A 16,266-nucleotide genomic window follows, 5' to 3' on the forward strand; every position below is an offset into this window, starting at 1 on the left:
CTGCGAAACCGCTACAAACTTTTTAATAATATTTTACACCAAAACGAAATACACTTTTTTATAGTCTTAAATTTCCAGCCGCAATCCCTTTTCCACCCTTTTTGAAGATATATTAGGAATATAGAACCTTTCCTAAGAAATCACTCTCTGTCGTGTTACAACCAAACATAGGAATTTTAGGGTTCATTGGAAAATAACCGGTTAAAACACTAATCGCTGACTTTTCTGACAACTCTTTGCACTGATCAAATGATTAGAAAATCTAATAAAATTAAAGGTGTTTTCTATCATTTTGTATGCTGTAATATGTTTCGATAGCTTTTATCTCCTTTCTTCATCATTGTTAAAACCTAAACATGAAGTTAACCTCACTAAAAAGTAACAATCAAACAACATGGAAATGATCACATCGAAGATAAAGTTGATATAAAGGTGGTACGATAAGGTCGTAAGCATATATAACTTATTTGTATCCAGCTATTAACTAGAAGCACGCAACACCATATATATTTACGACACATCGCCAATTCCAAACTAAGAGAAGATATTTATCAGAGGAGGGACAGCTAACAACCGTAGATAGATCCGCAAGTTTCAAAAAATCTCTCTCCATATGTTTTGATTAGTTTAAGTGAACTTAATTGTCTAATTTAAAAATTTATTAATTATATTCATTAAGGTAGATAGATAGGAGATTAATTTCTCTAATCGCTTTTAAATCAATGTATTAATTAGCAGTTCATTAATTTTGCCTTAAAATAACAATCCTTGTTCGTGTAATATATTTAAATTTAATTTCCAAAAGCGTACACAACCACATATGTTTTAAAATGTTTTGTCAAGAAAAGTGCTTTTTCTTCAAATAAAATAATCATTATTATAATTAAGTTTTCTTTTAAAACATAAAATTAAACTAAAAATTAAATTTTTTTTTATTGTTCCAAAAAGAATAACATTTAGAATATAATTAAAATAAAATTTACTTTTCTCTGTTATAAACTTGGCTAAATAAACTAAACTAAAAACTTCCTTATACATTTTTCGTACCACTGATGTGCCTTTTCTGTTGGTACAGACTCAAAATTCAAACTGTAATTTAACTATGTTTCACTGCAAAATATTTATTAAAAATTTATGTATTAAATGTATAGAAATTATTCTGACTTGAATGCTAAACGGCTATTGCAAGTAACATTGAAATAACATTAAAATGTAAGAATTTTCTCTAAATTATACTTGCAACGACATGTGCTCTATTGAAAAAATTGCGTAATTATTAAGTAAATTTTAATCTTCTTATTTCATTTTTTTATAAAAGTTATACGATATCCCTGTAAAAGATAGCTTCCATTAGTAAACAGTAAAACTCCCATCTGAAATCATAATTCGACTATAAAAGAGCTACTTACGCAAAATCCCTCACATGTAGGTGTACAGGAAAGCATTAATAAGCAAACCACCACCCAAATTAACCGCATAAGAAAACTAAAAAAAGACGCCGAGAATTGCGTGTCGTAGCTATGTATACCTCCCCTTAAAATAAACTAGCTAACTAAAAACCAAGTGTTTGATTGATCTCCAACTATCCAATCGGAAGATAGAGATAACAAATTAATCTTCAAACTACCCCTATTGTAATCACGTTAACAAACTAGACTACCAGAAAAACCTGCTATCTCCATGTATCATCCTACATCTGCAGACCCTTTCTTGAGAAATTGCATAATTTAATTTAGCTACACTTTGACATCTCGAATTAAATTTTTAAAATATTTTCGCACACTTGTTCTCCCATAATAGTTTAGTAAAAATATTTTAAATTGCCTACGTAGAAAATGCTACATTTCTCCCCTCTTTGTTTTGTAAGTTAGAAATTTAATAACACCATTTGGAAAGGAAACTTCAATTTAGTAAACTATCCTTAACAATTCATTATGTAAACACTAAGAAAATAAAATGGAATTGTGTGCGTGCGTGCGTGCGCGTGTGCGTGTGCGTGTGCGTGTGAGTGTGCGCGTGTCATCAAATCGCTTGCGTGCGTGCCGTGTCCCGCTGTATATTGTGCCGTGTTCCGCTGTATATTGTGCCGTGTCCCGCTGTATATTGTGCCGTGTTCCGCTGTATATTGTGCCGTGTCCCGCTGTATATTGTGCCGTGTCCCGCTGTATATTGTGCCGTGTTCCGCTGTATATTGTGCCGTGTCCCGCTGTATATTGTGCCGTGTTCCGCTGTATATTGTGCCGTATCCCGCTGTATATTGTGCCGTGTCCCGCTGTATATTGTGCCGTGTCCCGCTGTATATTGTGCCGTGTCCCGCTGTATATTGTGCCGTGTCCCGCTGTATATTGTGCCGTGTCCCGCTGTATATTGTGCCGTGTCCCGCTGTATATTGTGCCGTGTCCCGCTGTATATTGTGCCGTGTCCCGCTGTATATTGTGCCGTGTCCCGCTGTATATTGTGCCGTGTTCCGCTGTATATTGTGCCGTGTCCCGCTGTATATTGTGCCGTGTCCCGCTGTATATTGTGCCGTGTTCCGCTGTATATTGTGCCGTGTCCCGCTGTATATTGTGCCGTGTTCCGCTGTATATTGTGCCGTATCCCGCTGTATATTGTACCGCGTCTCTCTCGCATCATGACACCAGTGCAGTGATCGTGTTGTGCATGAAACATTTATCTCAAGGAAATCAGTATTGAACAGGACAATTCTTTTAAATTATTGCCTAAACAGAGCTCGTGAAATAATTTGTTTCACATCAACATGACCAACACTATAAACACAATAGTGTAATATATAACACAGTCGGGTTTTTATCTGTAAACAAATATTGATCTCATTGGAACACAATATTATTATGCAAATATTAAACTATTTTCGTGAGCCCCATATTCCTTTTCATTCACGAATCTCTCTGATGTTATTTATTTCAAATTATTTCCTGTAATAAAAATACAATAATACCAAATACTCGCGGGCTTCGCTTTATAACTTGATATTTATGAATTCATACATAATCTCATAAAATTGTTTTATTCAATCCTGGAAACCGTACATTGTCCTCAACTAATTATTCGCAGTGCAATCAATCAGTGAAGTTGTCCACTGCCATCATGATGTCGTCGTGGTGTAACGAAATCTTGTGCAGAGTTCCAACAATATCGATCCATTTGTAATAATTGCTCCGGAGTACTTCGAAGTTGGTATCTGAGTTTCTTTTTATCTCAAGCACATCGTACATCATAAGTTTATAACTTTGTTGATCAAATTGATTTTACTCAGGATAAATACTTCACAACAATAACCTTTTTTATGTTTGTATGTCGAACTGTTATAAAACATTTACATAATAGAATATAAAAACTGTTTGCATAATGGACTTTGTTACAAACAGATTTATTTCAATATATTTACATAAATACTATTAACTTCGTTTATAATTCTTAAATTTAAAACTGTAAAAGTTGTAATGCATTTGCCTTGTTTACATTTACACTAGTATGGCATTCATGACCTTTTCATATGAGATAGCAATAATGCATGATTTACATTTACGCAATATATCTGATGATTATGAATTTTGCAAGAAACTTCACTCGTACATAGGCAAGGCTCAGTTATGTGATGCCAAGTAAAATCAAATGTTAAAACTGAAACCCTACTACTACTTGACAGCGAGACATGCGTAGGGTTCATATTTTGAAAAGTCTGAAGTGGTATTTGGTTGCAAACCTCACAACCCTGTTTCTTAAATCTTAAACGTTTTCTACTGGTGTTTATATTAGTGTAATGACTTCATTAACATTTTGAGGACCTGTTACTATGGGGATGGGAAAGAGAGAGCAATATTTTGTTCTCACCGTTCTTAAGTTTGTTTATACTCTTCAAAATGAGGGGTTATTTGAGAGGGGTTTACATTTGAAATTTTTGAGTTCCCCTCAAATCCCGCATTTTTGGGGCAAAAAAAATGTTTTAAATTATAAAATTGAAACTTCCTTTCCACATTGCACCACTTTCCAAAGGACATATCTTTATAAAACTTTTTTTTAAATAGTGGGGGTCCTAATTTTAATTCGCCCTGTATAGTGAATCCACATGATTTTTTTTTTTTAATTTTCAAAGCACTTAGAGTTTTGAACTTCCTGAATTAACTGATCTAAGAATAAGTGGAAACTCTAACAAGTATTACAGTTGTCGGTGTTGGATAATTGAATTGAATTAGTCGTATTTTTGTATTAAGAACTTCAGGTTAGAAATACAGCTATAAAGTATTATTGTTTAATAAAATGAAGATACATTTTACAAAATAATAATTTCTTAACCACCAAAACACAAACGCAAAGACTACAAATATGCTATTAACTAGAAACATCTGGTTATTGGTAGACCATGATATATTTGTTAAGAAATCTGTTAAGTCAAAAGGAAAATCGATAATAGGTGTAGTTCAACAAAAGTGTTTACTATTAAATTTACTGGAGTTGCCGGATACATAGTTGTCAATCGTCTTATTCATCCACATGGCACTTAATCTGCTTGAAAATCTTTTTATGATTAGCTGTCATCCAGATTATGTTTGCAATATTTGACTGTAGATGCTTAGGTACAACGCAAAAAGAAATGTTACACAATGTATTGACTAATCGAGAGTTTGAATTTTGTTCCTGCCCAGGTCAAAAACCTTAGGTACCTACGTCCCGATTATGCTGTCCGATGTAATTTCATAAAAATACATTTCATACATATGTAGTATATTTATATTTACATATAATTGCGTAGCTACAAAGTATTTATACTAATATAGATCAATCTGTAAACTGAGTCATACAATGAGCGAAACATAATTTGTAAATGAAGACTGCTGTTATAAAAATTAATCCACAGAAAATTTCGAGTGGAGGTTTTTAAATAGTGCTCGTTAATAAGGGTAATGAGCGAAGATTATCTCCTTTTGTGCTGTTTGTGTTTTCATCCACTTGAATAATATTTAATGAGGGCGAGGCTCAGAGCTGCATTGAGGAGATGATGTTACTTACTCTCGTGCTGGGATCTGTTTATCACAGGAAGTACACCATTTTTCTTCGTATAAATAAAGATCAGAGCTAGACATAATATCATAATATTTCAAGATACATAGTAAAACATCACTAAATATACTATGTTAAAGATAGAAATTAAAAACTAAATGTAATCAACCACAGTAATAATGTAGAGGAACAATGGTATACCACATAGTATTATGTAAAAAATCCAAAGTGTTGGAAACCTACAGTTTTATTTGTGTTTCTTAAAGTTAAGAAACATTTTTAAATATGTTGCTATTCAAATGTGTTACTTTAGATAAATATGTTCTTCAAAACAGTAATTACCACAGAAAATTTATTATACAGAATTCTCTCAGGATCTATCAGGGTTAATTGTAAGATAGGGCTTTATGGCCGTACATTCTTCCTTTTTTAGATACAAATAAAGTCATTAGACTTTTATTATGAGTTATTATGTAAAAATAATATATTTTTTTATCATTCTAAGGTAATCAATTTTTGTAGTTAGCTTCCAGAGTAACAGCTTTCTCTAAGTACCATAACCCTCACTGATCCTTTCTTTGGAAATTACATTTTTAATTTACCTATGCATTAACGTTCCTATTCAAAAATATGTTTGTGTATATTTTCTTCCATAATGACTTAGTAATGGAAGTAATAAAAAAGATGTAGCAAAAGCTGCAGACGTGCTATTTAATACTTACAGCAATGTTTAATTAGCATGAGATTACAATCCATTTTATTAGAATTAATTAAATTATATAATCATGTGTTTTCCATCTAAACACTTAATAAACTTGTAGAGTTGCACTATGGATCAAGAACAATCAGGCGATTGCTCCCAATTGGGCAAGATAGTTTTTAATTATTTGACATCACCTTCTTCTTCCTTCTCTGTAGACTAGAGGATACAGTCATGGCTCTCTAATTGAGATGTCACGGGTTCAAGTCCCGAGGAGTTCCATCAGATAGAGATAACAGCAAAAGTGAAAGGTGGTAATTGCTAATCATCTCAAAGATTAAAATGTTGAGTAAACCTGATATGAGTTTTTATTAAGAAAATTTAAAAACATTCATCTACTTCAGGGTAATTAAGACGAGTTAAATAAGATATACCTGTAAATGTAGTAAAGTGAAGCGGTGAACCATTTGGAGTAATGAAACTGAATTCGGAGAGACTGGTATAATAAGAAAAAACACCATCTTCTTATTTAGTCAAGAGATGAATAACAAGACTCTGAACGAAGTCAAATTGACAAGTTTACACCACTTGTAAACTTGTTGAGTGACATGCCACTTAAGTACACAAGTTTACGATGGTTTCAACTGTCTTGTCAAATCTGCAAAGTTTCTATACACTTTGTCAACAAAAGGTTGTTGGTAAAACAGTGAATCACCACACTTGGTACCAAAGGTAATTGTGGAAGTGATGTCTATTGCTGGAAATTAATTAGAAAAACTTTGTCAATAAAATGCATTCAAATTAACTAAAAAAACGTTCAAAAAAGAAAGAGATACCAAAAGATTTGCATACAAAAAATTAGTAAAAGAGGAGTTGAACTACTTACTTCCTATTGTATTCAAAATATAATTGTAAATCTTACCAATATATTAGATTATTCAATTGCAAAAACATCGATTGTGCTTGAACATAGATTTACTAAGCCACATGACTAAGAATTGTTGCACGAGTAGATATAATTGTAGTATGCACTTAGAATCTTATTTTTAACTACCTAAAGAGGTTTAACCTTTACAAGAAAACACCAATTTCATGAAATTCTACTATAACAAGAGAAATTGAAATTCTATGGCATCCAGTAGCACAAAGTAAAACTTTAAACGTTAGTAAAGAACCTTTAATTCACTAAAACCAATCAAGTAAGGTTAAACCTTTCCTCTGGAGAAATCAGACCGAACAAACACTTTTAAATGTGCAGTGGATTTTAGAACACTTGTTCTTAGCCCATTATAATTTGAGCGGCCCTCAGGTCTTTAAGAATGTATTTGGCACGCTTTTGATTCGTGGTTAGTTATTATTATTTAATAGCTTATAGCTTCTAATAAACGTAACTAATCCATAATTTTAAATTCCGGTTTACAATTTAGTAGACAGGGAGGTCAGTTAATATTTGTAGTACAGTTATAAGGGAACTTAATATTATGCAATCTTATTATACACTGTTCAACTATTAAAATAAAATATCAACATTTTTGGTGTATTTATTGGTTGCTTCTATTTTTTTAGCCATCTGCATTACTCAGTATAAGTAACACAAACCTATTGAAATTAATTACTTAGAAACTCGATGATTATGCAATTTGGTTACAGTACATTAACAGCATGTATTCTTTAATTCATTGTGATGAAAAATTCAGTTTATTATTATGTCGCAGGTAAAGTATTTTTTATTACACAAATGGTTAGTTATAGTATAATTATTGTGTATGATTTCGATCAGGTACTGCAACAGAACGTTTACATACTTTTTTCTGCAATTAACATATGTTCAATTTTGACTATTGTTTTAAAGTAATAATGTTGAAGCTAAATATTGTAAAAGTTACTGTTTCGATTTTGTGCTCCTGTTACGAAAAATAAAAATAATGTACGAATCTATTATAAGTTTCACCTAAACGCTAAATAACTGTTCTTCATATATGCTAATTTCCGTTTCTAATTTATCATATAACTCCTATATACTAAGAAAACTAACATACCTTGTCATTACAATTTTTCTCCCTGGTGCAGTATAGTACTTCATAATTGTTTTCAATTGTTAAATAAAACAACATGAAATGTTTTAAGGAATTTTAAATGGCAGTATCTCCCTATGGTCATCATTTATATAATGAGTAAACCGCCATTTATAAAATATATGCCTATGAAGTACTTGTAGCTGGGTAACAGCTAGTGTTTATATATGTATATTGTAACTGTAAAATTAAATTCACGATATATTGAAATCTCTCAGTGTTTTTAAAAAGTATAATTTGTAGCAATAAAATGCCTGGTGGAGCTTAACAAAATTCTGAACAACGTAATCATGAAGCAAAATAAATGTTCTTTCCTTCACATTCCTTTAAGAAAGAATAACTTTCTTAAAAACAAAAATTACTTCGGATTGTATTTATAAATAAAATAATGTAGACATACCAGCAATGTTTTCACATTTCTTTAGAGTTGATGCAGTCGTTATACATGTTAATAAGAAAACTATATGCGTGCAGTCGTCGAAGAATCAAATTTTACTTCTACATTAAACGTCTCGGGTTTAAGATAACGAGAAGGAAACAAAATTATTTTGGAGCTTTTGGAAACTCGATATCCGGTAAAGTTTACAAAGTTAATTCACCAACTTTATATCTTTCGCGTGCGTTGAATATTTAATGTTTTCTTTTCTTGCATGTACGTCATTGTAAACAGGATGAGACATGAATGCACTGCACTCTATAGACCGTATGTGAAATTCTTCTATACTTAATGAGCCAAAGTTATTATAATACATAATCTTTTTTCTGTTTTAAAAGATTTGGATTTATTTGTTTCTCAATGGAGCATAATTACATAAATAGTTGGTTTTGTCAAGTATATGTTACTTGTATCATCTTCAGAGCATTATTATATTTGCTTCTACTAGTATTGTATTGAAAACAAATCTAAATCATAAGCTTGATATTGGTTGGACAGTATTTTTATATTATGGATTCAGTACAAATATTTTTGCATTAATAAAATGAACTTATATAACTACAGTAAACATTCAGATACGGCAACAATGTACGGTGTAGGTCACAAGTAACACGTATGCAAGCTTCACTGGAGTTCCATACAGTATTTCAAATATTTAGTTTTATACATTATCGAGATATCCTGCGGAAAACAGACACTAAGTACAGAAAAACAGACTGGAGGAAGTTTTGCTTCCTGGGTGATCAAAAAGCTTAAAAATATTATTGTGTCATCGAAATCTAACCTGTATAAGTTGATATGAAGTTTCAATAAAACTTTCAAGTCTGTTTCAATAAATTCTTTGTCTGCGTTCTTTTTTCTTGTTACGTTTCAAAAAGCACGCAATAATAATGCATCTAAAATTCATACTGTACGTACATGTAAGAGTGGATGCGGTGGACGCACGTTCCGGAACGAAGGTATTTAGATCAGCATTAGAGATAACGCAGATTCAAATTATTTTGGGAACGTGGCGCGTTTTATCAGCAATGTCGTCTTTTTACTCTGCCAACTCTTTCTTCATTCTATTTATGATTCTCGTACAGGCGACAGGTCCAGAGGATGGTACGTATAAGCTAAAAAATTAGACAGGCCTCTCCAGTTCTATTTAGTTGGCAGGTAAGTGCAGACCTATTGTGACCTATATTCTGTAGTTCAGTTTTAACAAGTAATGTTTTCTTTATACAAGAGTAAACAAAAGAGAGAGACGCACACATTTACAGTACTAATGGACCTCAGGCTGTTCCTACACTGATTACTACACATTTAGAATTTATTGAAACTTCCCTGAAAGTTATTGGGGCAAATCTGAGCTACCAACTGATTTTCTTTTGTCCTGACTAAGGTGGAATGGATGGCTATGGAACTACTGCGGTCCTACCTCCTTTAGTTAATCCAGGAATTTATCAACAAAACAGACCTCGAAAAAAGGAAGGGCCAGTTCCAAGAAGGGGAATTAAGCGTCTCTATACGAATGACGGAATATTTACTGTACATGTATGGTTTCATGTGCTATGTTGTTAGTCGGAAATATTGTTTGCACAACGAGTCCAGGGTGACATTCGGTGTTGTATTCCTTAACATAAGAACCTCTAGTTCTCCAAGAATAATTACATTTTTATATTGAACTTCCCGTATTTCTTCATCTTTTCTTGAATACATTTGTTCTAGAATATACTCATCTATACAGGTGGTTCACAATTGACAACAAATACTTGATATTGGCACCATACATCAAGCGATGAGCACCAACGCTTGTGTGGGGGAAGTCACAGAACAATTTTTACAATATTAATAGGTCTCCAACGTATAAAAGTGGAACGAATTCGATAATGCTTTTAAATAATATAATCCAACTCCGTAATAAATCTCCTATTACATTGTGTATTGTCTTAATTTTGTCTTATTCCGTCCCTATATAACAGTAGAATTTTGTGGTAAGTGAAGGTACAATAAATCCCTGAGATTTAATTTGGATATATAGCTTTCAGTTTATAATTAAATCTATATTGCGTTGAATTTTATTTGCTTACGCTATTTTCTAATGTTAATAAACATATTTTTCCTGCTATTACAACCGTTCCATAAATCTTCTCGTCTAGCGAATATTAACTATCCAAATTTGGTTACGCTGAGATGAATGCATAATGAAAGGTCAACCTTGGATACACGTGGTCATATAACAGGGAAGTTATTAATTATGATGACCAAAAATATCAGTATGCTTGTATTTAGATATTAAATAAATCCACAATTAATACCTAAATATGATTTTCTTGCTTACCAATAAGTATGTTTAAGATTTTCAATTATTAAATCTGATGTACGAAAACTAGCGATTAGTTATTAAAGAAAATGTTGAGTGTTTGAAGAATATAACATGATTGTAATATTCTTAACCCTGTTCGAACCGGATTTAATTCAAAGTAAAAGGTAATTATCGATATCCCAGAGGATTTCTTTGGTTAAAAGTAAGTAATTATAATCTACTAAATGAAGAACTTAAATTTAAAGTTAAGTTTCCTATACACATTTTTTGCTCTTTGGAGAAAACCGTATATGAAACTTACAATGAAACATTCCATTTACAAGCGAAGTCATTATGACGTGTCGAAGGAACAGCGGATATTTTTTATATACAATTCGCAGAATCTGTTATCTACATAACAGGGCAATATCATTCGGTAGGAACAGCGGATATTTTTAGATACAATTCGCAGAATCTGTTATCTACATAACAGGGCAATATCATTCGGTAGGAACAGCGGATATTTTTATATACAATTCGCAGAATCTGTTATCTACATAACAGGGCAATATCATTCGGTAGGAACAGCGGATATTTTTAGATACAATTCGCAGAATCTGTTATCTACATAACAGGGCAATATCATTCGGTAGGAACAGCGGATATTTTTAGATACAATTCGCAGAATCTGTTATCTACATAACAGGGCAATATCATTCGGTAGGAACAGCGGATATTTTTATATACAATTCGCAGAATCTGTTATCTACATAAACAGGGCAATATCATTCGGTAGGAACAGCGGATATTTTTATATACAATTCGCAGAATCTGTTATCTACATAACAGGGCAATATCATTCGGTAGGAACAGCGGATATTTTTAGATACAATTCGCAGAATCTGTTATCTACATAACAGGGCAATATCATTCGGTAGGAACAGCGGATATTTTTATATACAATTCGCAGAATCTGTTATCTACATAACAGGGCAATATCATTCGGTAGGAACAGCGGATATTTTTAGATACAATTCGCAGAATCTGTTATCTACATAACAGGGCAATATCATTCGGTAGGAACAGCGGATATTTTTATATACAATTCGCAGAATCTGTTATCTACATAACAGGGCAATATCATTCGGTAGGAACAGCGGATATTTTTATATACAATTCGCAGAATCTGTTATCTACATAACAGGGCAATATCATTCGGTAGAGTTCTTTAAGAGAATTGCAAAATGTATTGACAGTTTTCCTCACAACTAATGATATAAAATTGGTTATGAGACGTAAAGACTGGGAAATGTGTAAAATTAAATTGAAATACTGAATAAAAGTATTTTTACATGTAAGTAGTGTCGAGTTCAATTTAAAAGCGAATGCGAGATAAATTGGGTGCTGTCTAGTTACGGAGTTTACCAAGGACGGCGGTCGTCATCCAATAAGTTAGAAACCTGCGGAATTAAAATATAAATTAAGTAAGTTTAGGAGGTATTAGCAAGTCAATTTACAATACGTTTCTGTATGTAGATGCACGTTGGTCGTTCGGCAAAGTTTGTCTCCGAAGTTCGAATATATCCACTTATAATAATATATTCACTTTCGTAGTTTTTATTTTCTTATGTTACTTATGTTTTGCGTGAAAGGAAAAGTATCGATACACCACTTATTAAAGTTGTCTTACCGCATTATTATAATCATGAGGCCCTTAACGGCATCTTCACGTTGAGCTTAATGAGATATTTAGTTGTCTTGTAGGATGGATTTTTATTTCCCCTGGATTAAACCGTTAGTGCTATTAAAAATCATCATGGCTGGGGTTTCCATTGCTACTGGATGTAAAAACTGACTATCAGAACTGCAGGGACTGTATGGGATGAGGTAATCCGTCCATCATGTGAGAGTCAATGTGAGAGTCCATGTGAGAGTCGTTTGATTTAATTATAGCTTAGCAATGCCCGTATTTATTCTATGAATGCTGCAACTAATGAAAAAGACTCATTAAATAAATCTGCTGAGACTTGAAATCAACTTAAATCACAATTATATTATTATTATTATTATTACAATTATTATTATTATCATCAGTTTTAATTCAATGTGAGAAATAAGTTAAAAGAGAGTTACAAACACTTGTAATTTAAAACTACTAACGACTATTTTAGAAATTGTAAATCGTAGCAAGTAACCTTAGTGTCAGAAGTAGCAAAATCCCGATTCAGGTTAGTACCTTGCTTACAAGTGAATTATCCAAGTAAAATTTATACCATTTGAATTATTTTCTTGTGTATTTTTCAATTTTCTTGATAATATTATAATTTTTTAAATTTGGAAGTTCATTGCCTTGTGAACCAAACTTTTCATCAAAAACATCTTTAAATTCCCTAACAGTTAGTCCTTTAAGATAGTTTGCAATTATACTATAAAATAAATGTTGCCCTGGATTAAAAAAATAAAACATTGATACCCACATGTATATTATTCTCTGCCAACCCCATTTATAAACGAAGTTCGAGCTCAAAGATATCACAAGAAAATAGTTTACTTTTTAAACGATAATCATGCTTTCCTCCGTGTTAAATTTACTTGCATCACAGAAGAGATAATTGAAACATTTGAGAGCACTTGAGACTCTCAGAGACCCACAAGCTAATTGACATTCCCCCGGTTAACCAGCATCTTCATTACCGGTCTCAACACATTTACTCTTGGCAAGGCTGTATCATGTGACGTCAATATTTTATCTTGGATTCGCCTTGTTGACATTAAATTAGGTTTATTTAATATTTTAAATATTTATCGTTTCCTTTTATGTAAATTTTTATGGTAAACCATTCCTGTGAATACTTTACCTTTTGAGAAATTCACAGTATCTGTAATATCATGTAATATCAGTAATACAAGGAAAACTAACTTTTTTTCTATTTAATATTTGTATGCTAATTGAAAAACACATATTATTATATTCTGTAAAGAAAAATTATTAGCTATAATAATGCTGTACAATTTATAATTTTTATATACTCACTATCATTAACGTATTGAAATTTCTGAACCATCTTGTATCAATCATTAATTACATATTGTGTATAATAAAAATACTTATTGAAAATAACACCAAACAATTAATATTCGGAATGTTTTTGTAAATCCGTATGTATTTGTTAGCATAAAATTATAACAAATCACTATGTTAGATTTTCGTTGACTTTTGAATCAGTGACATAATATTAAAACATCTATCAATCATGTTTTATACTCATGTCTTCGTTTCAAAATGGTAATTGTTAGAAGACTTTTATTTCACTTCGCATAACTAAATGTCTATTCGAGTTTTCTATATAAATAAAAGAATAAAGAAACATAGTATGATGTAATAGTTATAGACCATGTTACGTTTTTAAGTCAATAAATATATGTTGACTTATATGGGACTGAATTAGGACAACTGTTGTCTTACTTGCAGTGTTTTCCTCAAACCTTATCGCTTTGGAGAGAAGAATATTTGAGGGGAGCTTAAGAGGGAAAATTTATTAACATTTTATAAAAAAATTATTAACCAACCGTGCCATTTAACTATTGTTTTATTCAAATTCCTACGTAAAGAAGATTATTCTGAGTAACTCACAACAATCATTAGGCAACATTAAAGAGTTTGTCAATTAAATACCGCCATTATACAACAACAGCAGAGAAGGACAAGAGACCGGATCTGGCGGCAAACCAATCCCAGACAACAATCGTCTCCAAGCCGCTTATTCTTGTGTTACTTTCCAACAGCCTTTACATCACAGCCTACACTTAGTGTGCGTTGATATAGTGTTCTTTGATATCAACTAGTAAAGATTTGTTACGATTAGTTCACAAACTCGTGCACGATTCTAAGAAATAAATTGAATCTCGTCAGGACTAGTTCATAGGCAGTAGTAATTTAAGTCAGTGATCAAAGTTTGTATAGTGCAACATTGTGTTTCTTCTAAATGTATAATTTATATTTAGTTATTTGTGAAATGATTGGTATCTTTAAAAAAGTTTGAACTATCATGGTTGGTTCATCAATTATGAATGCTGAAATACGGAGATAGAAATTAAGGCGTCAAGTAGGCAGTTTACGAATAACGATACGCACATCCTTGTTTAAAACGCATGATTACCAAAACCGAGTGATCGAACATCTTGTTATTGTGAAATTATCTTCTATTTAATACAAAGAAACTATAAACATTGGCGATTCCTTCGAAAATGTTTTTGCCAACTAACAGTATACAAACTTTTAGGCGAGATAAAATTCGAAGTATTTTTTTCTTTATATTTATTTATGAGGCAGAATAATTGTTATGAAAATTCTAAATTTAACTGCTTCAGTGTCAAATTATATTTTATCTGTAATGGCTACAAATCCCTTTTCCTGATTCAAGATCTCCAACCCTAGAAAAGGATTTTAAACTACTCAAACTTGCTGTCTTCAGAGAATATAGTACACATTCATATATCATTTCGGGTCATATGTTTTAATGCATTGTTGCCGGTGGTATAACATACTTTTTATGCACTACTGTCAAGAAGTGTAAAAGCGCAATAACTTAAAGTCTATAAACCATTTGTCATAGAAAATCTGTTATGGTACAGTATTGGAAACATAAACAAAAGTATTGATGTATTTGAAGGTTAAAATAAATGTATAATTAAAAATTAATGAACCCGTAACAAAAGGTAACTCCACTTCCAAACAAACTATTATGCCAGGTATTCTATTGTAAAGAATGCATTACTAAATCAAATCTCCTTTACATTATGAATGGTCCGGACTCACCTTTATTGTGAATGCTTCTCCCTGTTAAAGCAGAGTTTTACACACAAAATTTCTCTGGGGCTCCCAGTTCACTGAATACACATTATTAAGAGGTGAAATTTATCAAAATAAACTGCAGCCAACAATTTGATTTTAATTATTCCTTTATGAGCTAATCTTTAGCGAAGGCTTTCACTCGAGGGACTAGAAAATTATAAATAATATATGTTTGTTTGTCCACACCATATCTCGAGAGTAAAATTTTGTGTAGATACTTTCTCACCTTCAGTCAATTTCCAGTCCTATATTATGTGCATGGATTCTACATGTTTTAGCACATGATGATATCCCTATCGTGCCAAAACATTTAGATTCCACTTGCATGAAATTTGATGGAGGATAGGATATTATATGATTTACTTAGTCTAGGACAAATAATATGTTAATAACTATCTATATAGTTGCAATTGTACATGAAGTTTCATTTATATGCAGACAATATCGCCTTGGATTTGGTGCATGTCTATTTATGTGATTTTTGGAGTTTTATAGAAAGGTTTTACATTGGTCTTACAAATAACCGTGATGAAAGCGAGAAAATTGTAAAATAAATGAATACATGTTTTAAAAATCCGAATAATATTATATGCCATGTATACGTGTGGTATGTATTAAACTAAACAATTAAGCATTGCATGCAATCTCAGTAAGCCTTATTACCCAACACAGTGTGATGTACCTTTACCTTGCAGTAATTACACTTACTGTAAAAAAATTACGTATAAATATATGCTTATTACTCTTCGACTACATCTGAATTCATTATTATCAGTTTTGTACTTACAATAAATAAAAAATTTAAATTGCTCTGAGAATGTCTTTAGTGAGATATTTTAGCAACGTTTCGCCTGCTAACTACAGCCCATCATTAGTCACCTGATCACTCTC

Source organism: Homalodisca vitripennis, chromosome 3 (genome assembly GCF_021130785.1).
Source record: "Homalodisca vitripennis isolate AUS2020 chromosome 3, UT_GWSS_2.1, whole genome shotgun sequence".
Lineage (NCBI taxonomy): Eukaryota > Metazoa > Arthropoda > Insecta > Hemiptera > Cicadellidae > Homalodisca > Homalodisca vitripennis.